Source organism: Lathyrus oleraceus, chromosome 7, assembly GCF_024323335.1.
Source record: "Lathyrus oleraceus cultivar Zhongwan6 chromosome 7, CAAS_Psat_ZW6_1.0, whole genome shotgun sequence".
Lineage (NCBI taxonomy): Eukaryota > Viridiplantae > Streptophyta > Magnoliopsida > Fabales > Fabaceae > Lathyrus > Lathyrus oleraceus.
Genome location: NC_066585.1, coordinates 17466746 through 17478033, shown reverse-complemented (window position 1 = coordinate 17478033; position 11288 = coordinate 17466746).

Sequence of the window (11288 nt, the reverse complement as noted above, 5' to 3'; positions counted from 1 at the left end):
GAGAAAAAAATTCATTAATTATATTTTTGTGTTTGACAAGACCTTCGGACTTGTGCCTACGTACCAACATAAAATGAGGGATCAAAACCTCGTAGTTCGTGGTAACAATTTCAAAGTGAATGAGTTATTTTTAATAAAAGTTTAAGTTTAACAAAGGCACAAAAGGCCTAAAAAGTTTTGAATTAGTGTTAGTTCTTTTTGTCTTTTGAAATTTTGAGTCAAGTATAGTTAAGTTCATTTACAAATTGGATTAAGAAAAGAGTTTGAAAATACAATGACATAAGGCTAAAGTTTCTAATTTACAATAAAGTCTAAGTTTAGAAAACACAAGCAAAGAAGATTTTAAAAGGAGAGAGATATTTAAAGTTAAATAAGTGGGAGGAGATGAAGAGACTAATCCTAAGCAAAAATTGAAAGTTAAGAGTTGAAAAGATCTGACCAATGGGATGCAATCCAATAGACAAGAATGTCATATAGAAACCCAATTTTCCCTTGGACTTTTAGAATCAAACCATAGCACTACACAAAGAGCAAGAAGAGTAAGACATCAAATAAAGATAGCCACGTCCAAGCTTAGCAACTTCATGATCTTCTTCATAATTTCCCATGTATCAGATAATATAATCCTTGAATGATTCAGAGATAGGCATTAAACACGGGTTCAAAGTAACAGCTTCAATAAGACCATGTAGCATATGAACTCATATGGGATCTCAATAGTTGCATCAGATGAAAGTTCACTTCATAAGCACTTGGTTTCATAAAAGTTGGCATTGGCCAAGTCCTTTTGCATAGGGAATGCCTAATTCTAAGTCCAATGACTCGGATCAAAACCAACAGTCCACACAAATCCTTTTTTAAGGTTTTTATTGTTATTATGTGCATTAAGGTCAAAAGACCACAAAACCAAACAAGATACACAAACAAGTATATACAATTACAATATAATCACAAAGTAAGGCTCAAGTGAGCAAAGTGAAAATGGCATTAAAATAAACAAGTTAAATGGTATGAATAATGGAAAATGAATAAAGACTTGAATTTAAAGTGCATAAAAAGTAAAGAGCGTAAAATTAAATGTTAGTTGATTAGAAGTTAGTATGGCTTTTGCTTTTCAATTGTTTAAGTCATTCTTTGGAGAACACTCAACCCTCTATTCACAAGCATGGATCCTTGAACCAAGACATCTTATAAAGGAAGAAAAAAAGGCCAAGTTCTCACACAATACCATGAAAGGGGGGAGGCTTACAATCTCACTTACTAGAATGATATGCCTTTGGGGTCAAAATTTAGCGCTATTTTAAGCAATCGTAATTGGACTTATGTAGAAGTCACAACTATTTGAGGTCGGGCAATAGAAATTTTAGTGTTAATGTATGTTAGAGATATGGTATTATGAACCATACTCCTAAAACATACCACACTTAAAAGAAAATGGCAAAAGGCTGGACCTAATCTCACTCATACTTATGTTAATTTTGCAATCAACTAGCCTTAGGATATGGAGATATCATAGGTCAATGAAATTGATGGGGATATAATGGGATTGATATGAAGAGGAGAGGGGAATGAGGTCAACACAAATTGGTCAAAGAAGGACTTTTATCAAATTAAAATCATTCATTCATTTTGGCAGATGAAATATCCATTTCATCAATCCCCTAAATCCAATGATTTTAACTCAACAAATTCAAATCAACCTTGACCAAGGCCCAACAACAATAGTCAAACTCAACAAGTCAATAAAAATGGCTCAACACAATTTATTTGCAATTAAACAATTAGAAATCAATTAAAAATGCATTAAATTAAATTATGGTTGGTCAAAATTCTAAAACCTCTTCAAAACACCAATAATGTCCAAGAGATTTATCATAGATCAAACAAGCTCAAAGGACCTTGGAGAAAAAAAATCATTATTTTTGGAAACTTAAAAGTATTTTTAAACAATTAAAAATATGCAAAAAAAACAATTAAATCATGAAAAATATTAATATTGATCCAAAAAATAATTTTAATTCAGAAAATGAAAGAGAAAAATATTTGAGAATTTTTGGTGAAAGTCCCATAGTTATTGGATCAATATTAAAATTAAAATTAATTAATGAAAATAAGTCAATTAAAATGAAAATCAAAAAATGCAAAAATACGTGGACCACTTGATCTCCCTCATTAATTGAGGTGGCAGATCAAGTGGATCAGAGTGCGCGTTCCATGATGTTCCCTAGTCAATGTGTCGCACGCGTGGTAATCAATTTGGACGCTCAAGATTAAAACAAAATAAGAGGATCATGTGGTCAAGAGACACGCCAACGCATCGCCGAAGCTAGAGCTTCGGTCTTCTTCTCCGGTGGACCTCACCGGACTGGTCCACCCTCAACCATCACCAAAATGAAAAAGGAGGACATGAATTTAAAGTAAAAATGCTTAGGAGCTCGAATCTGGCGTCAATTTCACCTAACTCTAAGTATATTGAAAGATACAGGGAGTTGAATTTTGAGGATCATGATCTGAGTTGCTTCAATTTGACCTTTAAGCAACTCAATCTTGTTGCCTACATTGGTAGGACTTCAGACAACCAAAAATTATCAAGAATAGTGGAGAATTGAGTGAGAATCGAAGAGATGAAAAATTCTGAAATTCACCTTCATTGCAGGTTCAGATGGACACGATCTTGCTCTTAATTGCACTTGGCCTTGCTCTGGATGCTTGATGGAGTGGAAATGGATCAAGAAAGAAGCGTGACTCTTGGAGATTCAAATCTCAAAACAGTGGAGATTCAAAATCGACTTTCAATTAAAATCCTCAAGGTTATCCTTTGAATGTGATGGTTTAGGGTTGGAGATTCAAAACTGGTGCGTAAGGGTCCCCAATTCTGATCATAGCCACTTTTATTTATAGGCCAAGGCAATGATATTTGCACACTCCTTTCAAACTTTCAAAAATAGCAAAATGCCTTGCATGGATGCATGGGCATGTGATAGGCCCATGTAATGATGCATTCAGGTCCAAAATCATGTGCAAGCAATGTTGAAGTCATGTTAACAAGCCATGCATTCGTGTGTGGAAAGTGGAAGTTCAAATATGTCAAATGGTCATCCAACTTTAAGCCATGCGCAAGTCACTTATAATTTGTCCAAATGGGATGAATTTGGACTTTTTGGAAAGGTTAGATCAAGAGGAACAACTTTCATGTTGGAAACTTTTCCATTTGAAGCTTGGATAATGATGAATTTTGAGGTGGAAGTTTGAAAAATCAAACATATCAAAAAAAAAATCTAAGTACCAAGCCATATGTTCACTTCTTCCACCTTGAGTAACTTTTTCTATGGGCTTCAAATGAGAAAAGTTCCTTCATCAAAGTTGTATCTCTCTCAAAGTCATTCAAATTGGTAACAAATTTTACCTTATTTGGATTTAGAATAAAGGAGTTATGCATTTTAGAAGTTGAGGAAAATCACTTGTTCAATGGCATTGGCCCAAAATGACCTATAATGTTTCCTCATATCACATGCATTTAAAAGTTGAATTTGCTCGTCCTCCAAACATCAAAGTTAAAGTATACATCTTTAATTTGATCATGCAATTTGAATGGATTTAATCTCATAAAAATTGAGCAAGTTACGGTCTTGGGAAGTTGACCTCCAAATTAGGGTTTAGACAAAATGACCTATAATCTTTCACCATAAAAAATGACTTTCCAAGAAAAACTAGCTCTAGACCTCAACATGAAAGTTGTTTGTAATATAATTTAGAGTAACGTTTCTCTTGGAATCATTTTCATATGATATAAATTGTATGAGATAGGATCTAGGGAACCCCAGTTTTGATCAGTTGAATTCCTCTTGTCAACCACCATGAACCAACTTGCTAGCTTGATATTCTTTTGGCTTTGGGGACTCATGGAGGATCATATATGCATAAGATGATGAAATTTTAAGTATCCTTTGAAATATTTGATCAATTGGTGAAGAAACTTGTTGAAAAAGTTACACAAGGTACCTAGATGAATTAGGATTTTTAAGGCAAACCAACTCCAAACTCTTGATGATTTCTTGATCAAAATGACATGCGAATATCATGGGGATTCATATATGATACTTAGAGTCATAGTAAACCACTTCTTGATTGAGCTCCTTGCAATGAGGATCTTAAACCCTAGATATGAGCTTGATAGATCAAAGGTGGGCATGTGCCCTACCTACAAAAGAGTTAAATTATATAATGACATATTTTTTGGTATTTGGGTTAGTAAAATAAAGATAAATGAAGTATGATACAATCAAATGTGCTTGGTGATCTCTCCCAATGCAAACCCAATGAATGAGGGGTAAGGAGGATGCCAAGGTGTGATCCAGTGCTAATGCATATAATGAGAATAGCATGAGGGATCTTAGGGTCAAAATTGAGGTCTTACAACAGCAACCTCACCCTTCAGAGGTGGCACTGGCTCAGCAGCATCAACAGTAGGAGGTGGCAGTGGTGCTTCTGGTACCATTAGTGACTTGGATACCTCTGGCGCCTGAATAGGTGAAATCTGGCACCTGCGGGAGGAAGAATGATTGATATGTCGGTAGGTGAAACTCGTCTCCTACGGGAAAAAGAAGATGGAGAAGCATGAAGAGAAGCATGGGTCATAGAAATAGATGGCTCTGCATGACTAGAGAGATCAGGAGCATCTGAAACCTGTTGACTCTTCTCCCATCACACTGATGTGTGTTATGCAACCCCATGTGCCTCAATTTGTCTTGTCTATCAATTATTGTGTATATAAATTAAAGTAAAGCAGACAATTAATGCAAGCATACAACGCCACAAGTAAGAAAAACAAAAAAAAATATATAAAAAATTCCAAAGATGTATCTCCGATTGATGGGAAACTAAAATGTCAAAAAAAATTGGAGATGCGTCTCCAAAATTTTGTGCAACTCGGCAGTTGCATCAATTGCGGCAATGCAGACATGGAAACCAAAAAAATATTGCATTAAACATCATTTTCAGCCAACTATCATATTTTATACTATGTCTAAACTATAAATCATCCCATTTCTACTCATTTCCTAACTTAATCATCAATTTCTACTCATTTACACAAAAATTCAAAAACTACTCAAAACATCAAAAAAATTACAATTTTTCACTTTGCTTTAGTGTTGGATGGTGTTTCTGATATTGATTGAATTTCCTTTGACTTTGATTACTTGATTTTGGACTTGGCGATAAAAAAAATTGAGAGAATTTAAAGAGATTTTGAGAAATGAGGAAGAAGGGTTAGGATACGATTTAATCTTCAAATCGTTTCGGAGATGTCTCCGACATTATTCCATAGATCTATTTTCGAAATATTTTAACGTTAACTTAAGTTTGGGTGCGTCTAAAAATGCATCTCCAAAATCTAAGAGCATTTAAGCATGGTGGTTATGTGCATTAAGAAATCCCCTAATTAAGGGGTCTCACTCAACATTAAATTCAATTACACATGATTTAGAGGTTTTTTTATAAAAATAACCCACTTTTTCAAGGAAATTCCCAAAATACCCCCGGTTTCAAAAAAAATCCCAAACTACCCCACTTTTAGAAGGAGTCGTCAATTGAATTGAAGACTCCTCTTAAAACTTGAATGGAGGCGCCAATTGGATTGGCTAGGGCAGGTGCCCTAGCCAATCCAATTGGCGCCCCTGTGTATGTCTTAAGAGGAGTCGCCAATTCAATTGGAGACTCCTCCTAAAATACAATTTTTGTGTTATAAATAGATGTGTTGTGTGAGTAATTGTTCCACATCTCATATAATTATTTGGCAATCATGTTTGGTGTTCGTCGCCGATACGGAAAGGTGATTTATGCGAGAGACAAACCTCAAATGTTGATGCTGTTTTGGAACATCACTACGTTGGATCAACTGAAGAGGGAGTTGGTTCGTTGGTTAGATGGGAAAATACCAGAAGGGGAAAAAATCAGAAGTATTGAGAGACTTGACAATATCTTTGGTTGGGTGCGAATGAAGACTGATAAGGATGCTAGGGAAATGATGTTCGGTCGAGACGACATCAATTTGATTGTTGTAATCAGTTAGAAATATATATGTTTTCAGATGTTTTGTACTGATGTTCGTTGTGAACCTCGTTGTAACAAAAACTTAATGATATATAATGATTGAAGGTTACAGAAATACAATGTTAGAAAATGCTTAAGACCTAGATGATGCTCCTCGATTGGGACAGTTGTTCTTGTTGTGTCCTAGTTGACGACAGATACTACATAATCTTATCATTTTATCTGTGGAATCCATCTCTGTTCTGATACGTGTGCTGTTTGGCCTTCCTTTCTTCTTTCTACGCATCTCATCATTGTGCCAAACAATATCACCTTCATATGGAGGCCAGTAATCCTCCATTAGTAGTACTGAGAAGCTTTGAGTATATACATTCATGATGGTGTTGGCCTTGTACACATCAGATAAATGGTTGCAAGCGTCTTGACGAGTATAAGCGCATGTTGCTATGACATGGGAGCAAGGTATGCGGAAGGCCTGGAATTTTCCATAATCGCACCAACTTCTGTTTAGTTTAACAGCGTAGGCTAAATTTGGTTTCCCCTCGTTGTGGTCCATTGTTTCCTGGACGCTGAAATTTTGCCTATGACGGTCAAAGACTGTTACAGCGTGTGTGCTAGCTTTGATGCTCTCCTCTTTCATGACCTTCATGCAACACTCACTGAATACTTGCCTGGACATTAACACCGCACTCCATCTTTCACCTCTGGTTGCGAACATAGAAGCCAACCTATAATAGGTTGATCTTACCAAGGCGGTTATCGGCAGATTTCGAATTCCTTTGAATACCTCGTTCATGCATTCCACAATGTTTGTTGTCATGTGGCCCCATCGACAACCTCTGTCAAATTCCCTTGTCCACTGCTCTACTAGTATGTTATTTAGCCATCTCCCTGCGTCTTCATTAGACAGTCTAATTTCATCACGATAATATTGAAATGACGGCTGAGTTAGAGCATACCCAACATTCACCACCTTCTTGTGAAGATTCTTATCTTTTATAGCACGCATGAAGTTTTGTGCAATGTGTCTGATACAGTAGACATGGGTAGAAGGAGGATCATGCCATCCGTTGTCATGGTTGTTGTAGGCACTCTCAATGGCAGCATGTCTATCAGAAATCAAACAGAGATTGGCTTGTGGAGTTGTTCATGTGGAATTTTTTGATAGCCAGAACACATTCTTCTTTGGTACGAAACATGTCTCCCACCTTCAATTCTCCTTCTGATCTCAGATACGGGTTATAGAAAACATTGTTGGATGTTTCATCATCATGAAGATCCATATTTGTCATATGTTGAGGCGGATTGTAGACATGACTAAGAGGTATTGGTGGTGGTTGATCATCATCTTCATCTTCGTTGTTCAGCATGTGATCAACCTGTATCTCGGTCTCCTCTTCTTCTTCATCAACGACGTCCACTTCTGCTTCTGCTTCTGGGTTGAGTTCATCTGACCATTGTGGATCATCTTCACCAGCTTCATCCTGATTGGTTAGTTGAGACTGTTGAGATGGTATACATGTTTGAAGAGTAATGTACAACTCGATACAGTTGCAGCCTGAATGTTCATGACTAACAAACATGTATTCTACATCTTCATCGTCTCGTACCTTAAGGGGGAAATACTTACATTGACTATTCTAAAAAAATATTGGATTTTGATATGTGATCTTTGACACAATACCCGATCCTATACAGGATTGTATTCTTTTTTTCAAATGCAAGAAGGTTGCATTTCTCTTGATCAAGAGTCTAATGGTATCGGTGTTTCGAAAATAAAAACCATATAGCTCAGACTCGTATGTTTCACTGTTGTAGTGAACGTTGACACTGTATAATGATGAAGATGACATTGTGCAAATGAAAACTATTTTCTTACTGCAGATGAATGTGAGTTAAGTGTCTTGGATGTTGATAGTAAGACACTTAAATAGAGGAGTGAAATGTCTCACATGCTAGCTAGTTCGAAGTGACGTGTCGCACATGCAAGCTACTCCGAAATGACGTGTCGCACATGCAAGCTACTCCGAAATAATGTGTCAACCATGCAAGTTACTAAGAAGTGACATGTTCAGCATGCAAGAGACAAGACAGTCACGTGTCAGACATGCAGACACACACTCAAAATGAATTGCCCCCACTCATTCCTTGCACATGGGCGCCAATTCAAGTGGAGACACCATGCATTCAGACCTCGAAACCAAGCAATCAGACTTAGATCTTGCATGCATGTCCGTATGGAGGAGCCAATTTGAATGGCGACCCCTCTTAAAGGTTGTACATGGTCGCCAATTCAAGTGGAGACACCATGCAAGCATGACTTTTCATGCTCCCATCCATTTGCCTATAAATACATCCACTCCATCAACACTTCTTCCACACCATCACTCTCACTACTTCTTCTACAATACTTCTTCTACAATTTCATCTGCAACAACTTCTTGTAGTTTCATCTACACCAACCCCCCGATAAAATGTCTATCCTCACAATGGGCGAAGCACATAGAGGAACGGTTGCAAACATCGCAACATATGTAAGTTTTTTCTTTTGTTAACTTTTTATCTTTCATCTTCACCAACCCCCTTTTATTTTAACATACCAACTTAGTCAAGTTTTTTATTCTTTCTTTTATAGGATGTATCAAGGTTCCGAACTCGGGTCCACGAATTTGTCCATATGGACCCGATGATTCAACCTTATGTTGAACTCGCCGGTTTTGGTCATATTAGCAAGATTTTATCTTGGTCCATAAATAACAAATTCATTCTAGCTTTATGCGAAAGATGGAGACCAGAGACACACACATTTTGGTTCCCAATCGGTGAGTGTACCATGACGTTAGAAGACGTCTACATGCTTTTGGGACTACCCATTGAAGGTAAGGTTGTTAATGGTAAAACCAACTATGGAAATTCAATTTGCATGGAGCTCTTAGAGACTGATTTGTTAGATGATAATGCAAGAGGTCAAGGTATACTACTCTCACGCCTTAAGTCGTACTATAATAGTTTATACTTAGATGAGCATTCTATCGAAGATGCTCGAATAATAAAAACTAGGTGTTACATTATGCTGTTAATTGGCTCGTTTTTATTTCCCGAAGGTAGTGGTTCTAGCATGCATATTATGTACTTACCTCTACTTAGACATGTCGATAGAATAGGAAGTTATAGTTGAGGATCTGCTTGTCTAGCCTATCTCTATAGCTCCTTGTGCAAAAACTCACACAAAGACACATCTACATTTTCTGGATGTGCTGTTTTGCTACAAGCATGGGGTTGGTCAAGACTACCGTCTCTAGCACCCGTCAATAACAACCCTTTCACATTTCCGTATGCACAAAAGTAAGTTATTTAAATTGCTATATCTTGACTTACTTTTTTTAAATATTATTACCTCTAACTAATATTTTTTGACTTTTTGGTGTAGATGGTCTGCACGTGGTATGAGTTACAACAGATGTCCAAGACACTATATTACTCAGTATCGCAACCTGTTGGATCACCTTCGACCGACAGACGTAAGGAAAATAACTTAATTATTTCGTTATGTTTTGTTAACTTCTTCTACATTGACTATAATCCTATCTTCTTTCACATTTCAGTTCATTTGGCGTCCATACCTTAATTTGGATCATGACCATGAGGTCAACGCTGAAGACGCGGCCGTATGGACTGCATGCACACCGATAATACGGTTCACAACTGTGGAGATGCACAACAGTGATCGTGTGAAGCTACAATTCGGTATGCTCCAAAATATCCCAGATCCCCCAGCTAGCCTAGGAGAATAACATTTGCGCAAAGTTAACGACCAATGGAACTTTAATCCATGGCAAAGCTTCGCAAGATCGGAGTGTCGCAAATGGAAGCACCGTCATGACCATGTGTTAACTGACGCAGCATGCCAATTGAAGAAAAACCAAGTCGTACTTATATGGCTTGGTACAGATCGGTTGGTTTTTAGTTCATCGCCGAGGATATGTACTTGTACGACCCACGCCATATGACTTACACACCTGACACCTCAACATCAAACCCCCAACAACAGTGTCAGACCGGATACACACAACCCCCTGTCCGTCAAACGTTCCGTTCAACCAACACACAAACATACAACCAAAACATTCCATACACCCAACCCCAATACCAAGAGCATACCCCATACCACCAACAACAAATTGACCATCAACCTGAGACTCAACATCGCTTCGCACCCACCCCATCACCCTACCAAACTCGCCTAAGCCAAAACACCCAACGATCATTCAACACCAACCGTCCCTCCTCCTACCGTAGCCAAGAAGCCCAAACATCACAAAACCAAAACATCCAACAACCCTATCTCTACAAACACTCCAACAACCTTTCCAACCTTTCCTCGACGCATTGTTCACACTCATGTCTCCCTTCAACTGTCCCGGTCGCCCATCAATGAGTCAACCACATCCCAACTTCTCTGGCATGGGTCATGGGCTCAGCTACGGCGGTACACCATCGATGCATACTGAAGACTATGCCGAATTGTCTGACTACCTCAACAGACCTTCTCATGTAGTTGGTAGTGACGCTCCTGGCCCCTCAGATGATCAAACACCGGTACCGAGGTCGGTTAGGTGATCCCGGTCATCATCATTAGGTTTCTTTGTGTAAACGGCAAATTTTATTAATATCAAGTGGTCTTATATCAAATTTATCTATCACTTATACCATATAACACAAAAATTGCATTTTAGGAGGAGTCTCCAATTGAATTGGCGCCTCCATTCAAGTTTTAAGAGAAGTCTCCAATTCAATTGACGACTCCTCCTAAAAGTGTGGTAGTTTGTAAAAAAAATTGAAACCGAGAATATTTTGGGAATTTCCTTTAAAAAGTGGGTTATTTTTGTAAAAAAACCTAATTTAGATTCCTATAGACCATGCTGCGAGCCATAGCATTCTAATGAGAAAGAGAAAAAAACAAGACAATGGTTTTGATGTCCCATCATTAGAAGATCTATATTACATGTCGGAGTTTTCAACGTTACCTTGCCATGTAATTTCAAACATGATTATTAAAGTTATAGTAATAAAACGATACATACAGAGTAAGGCTAATACTTTTCTTTTTGCTATCTTGGTTATTGCATTGTACAGTACATAATAATGAAAAATAGATGATATTGTTCTGTTATCACTGTTATGGATTGAAAGCAATCAAATAATAAGCAATTAAGATAAACCAACCAACCAGA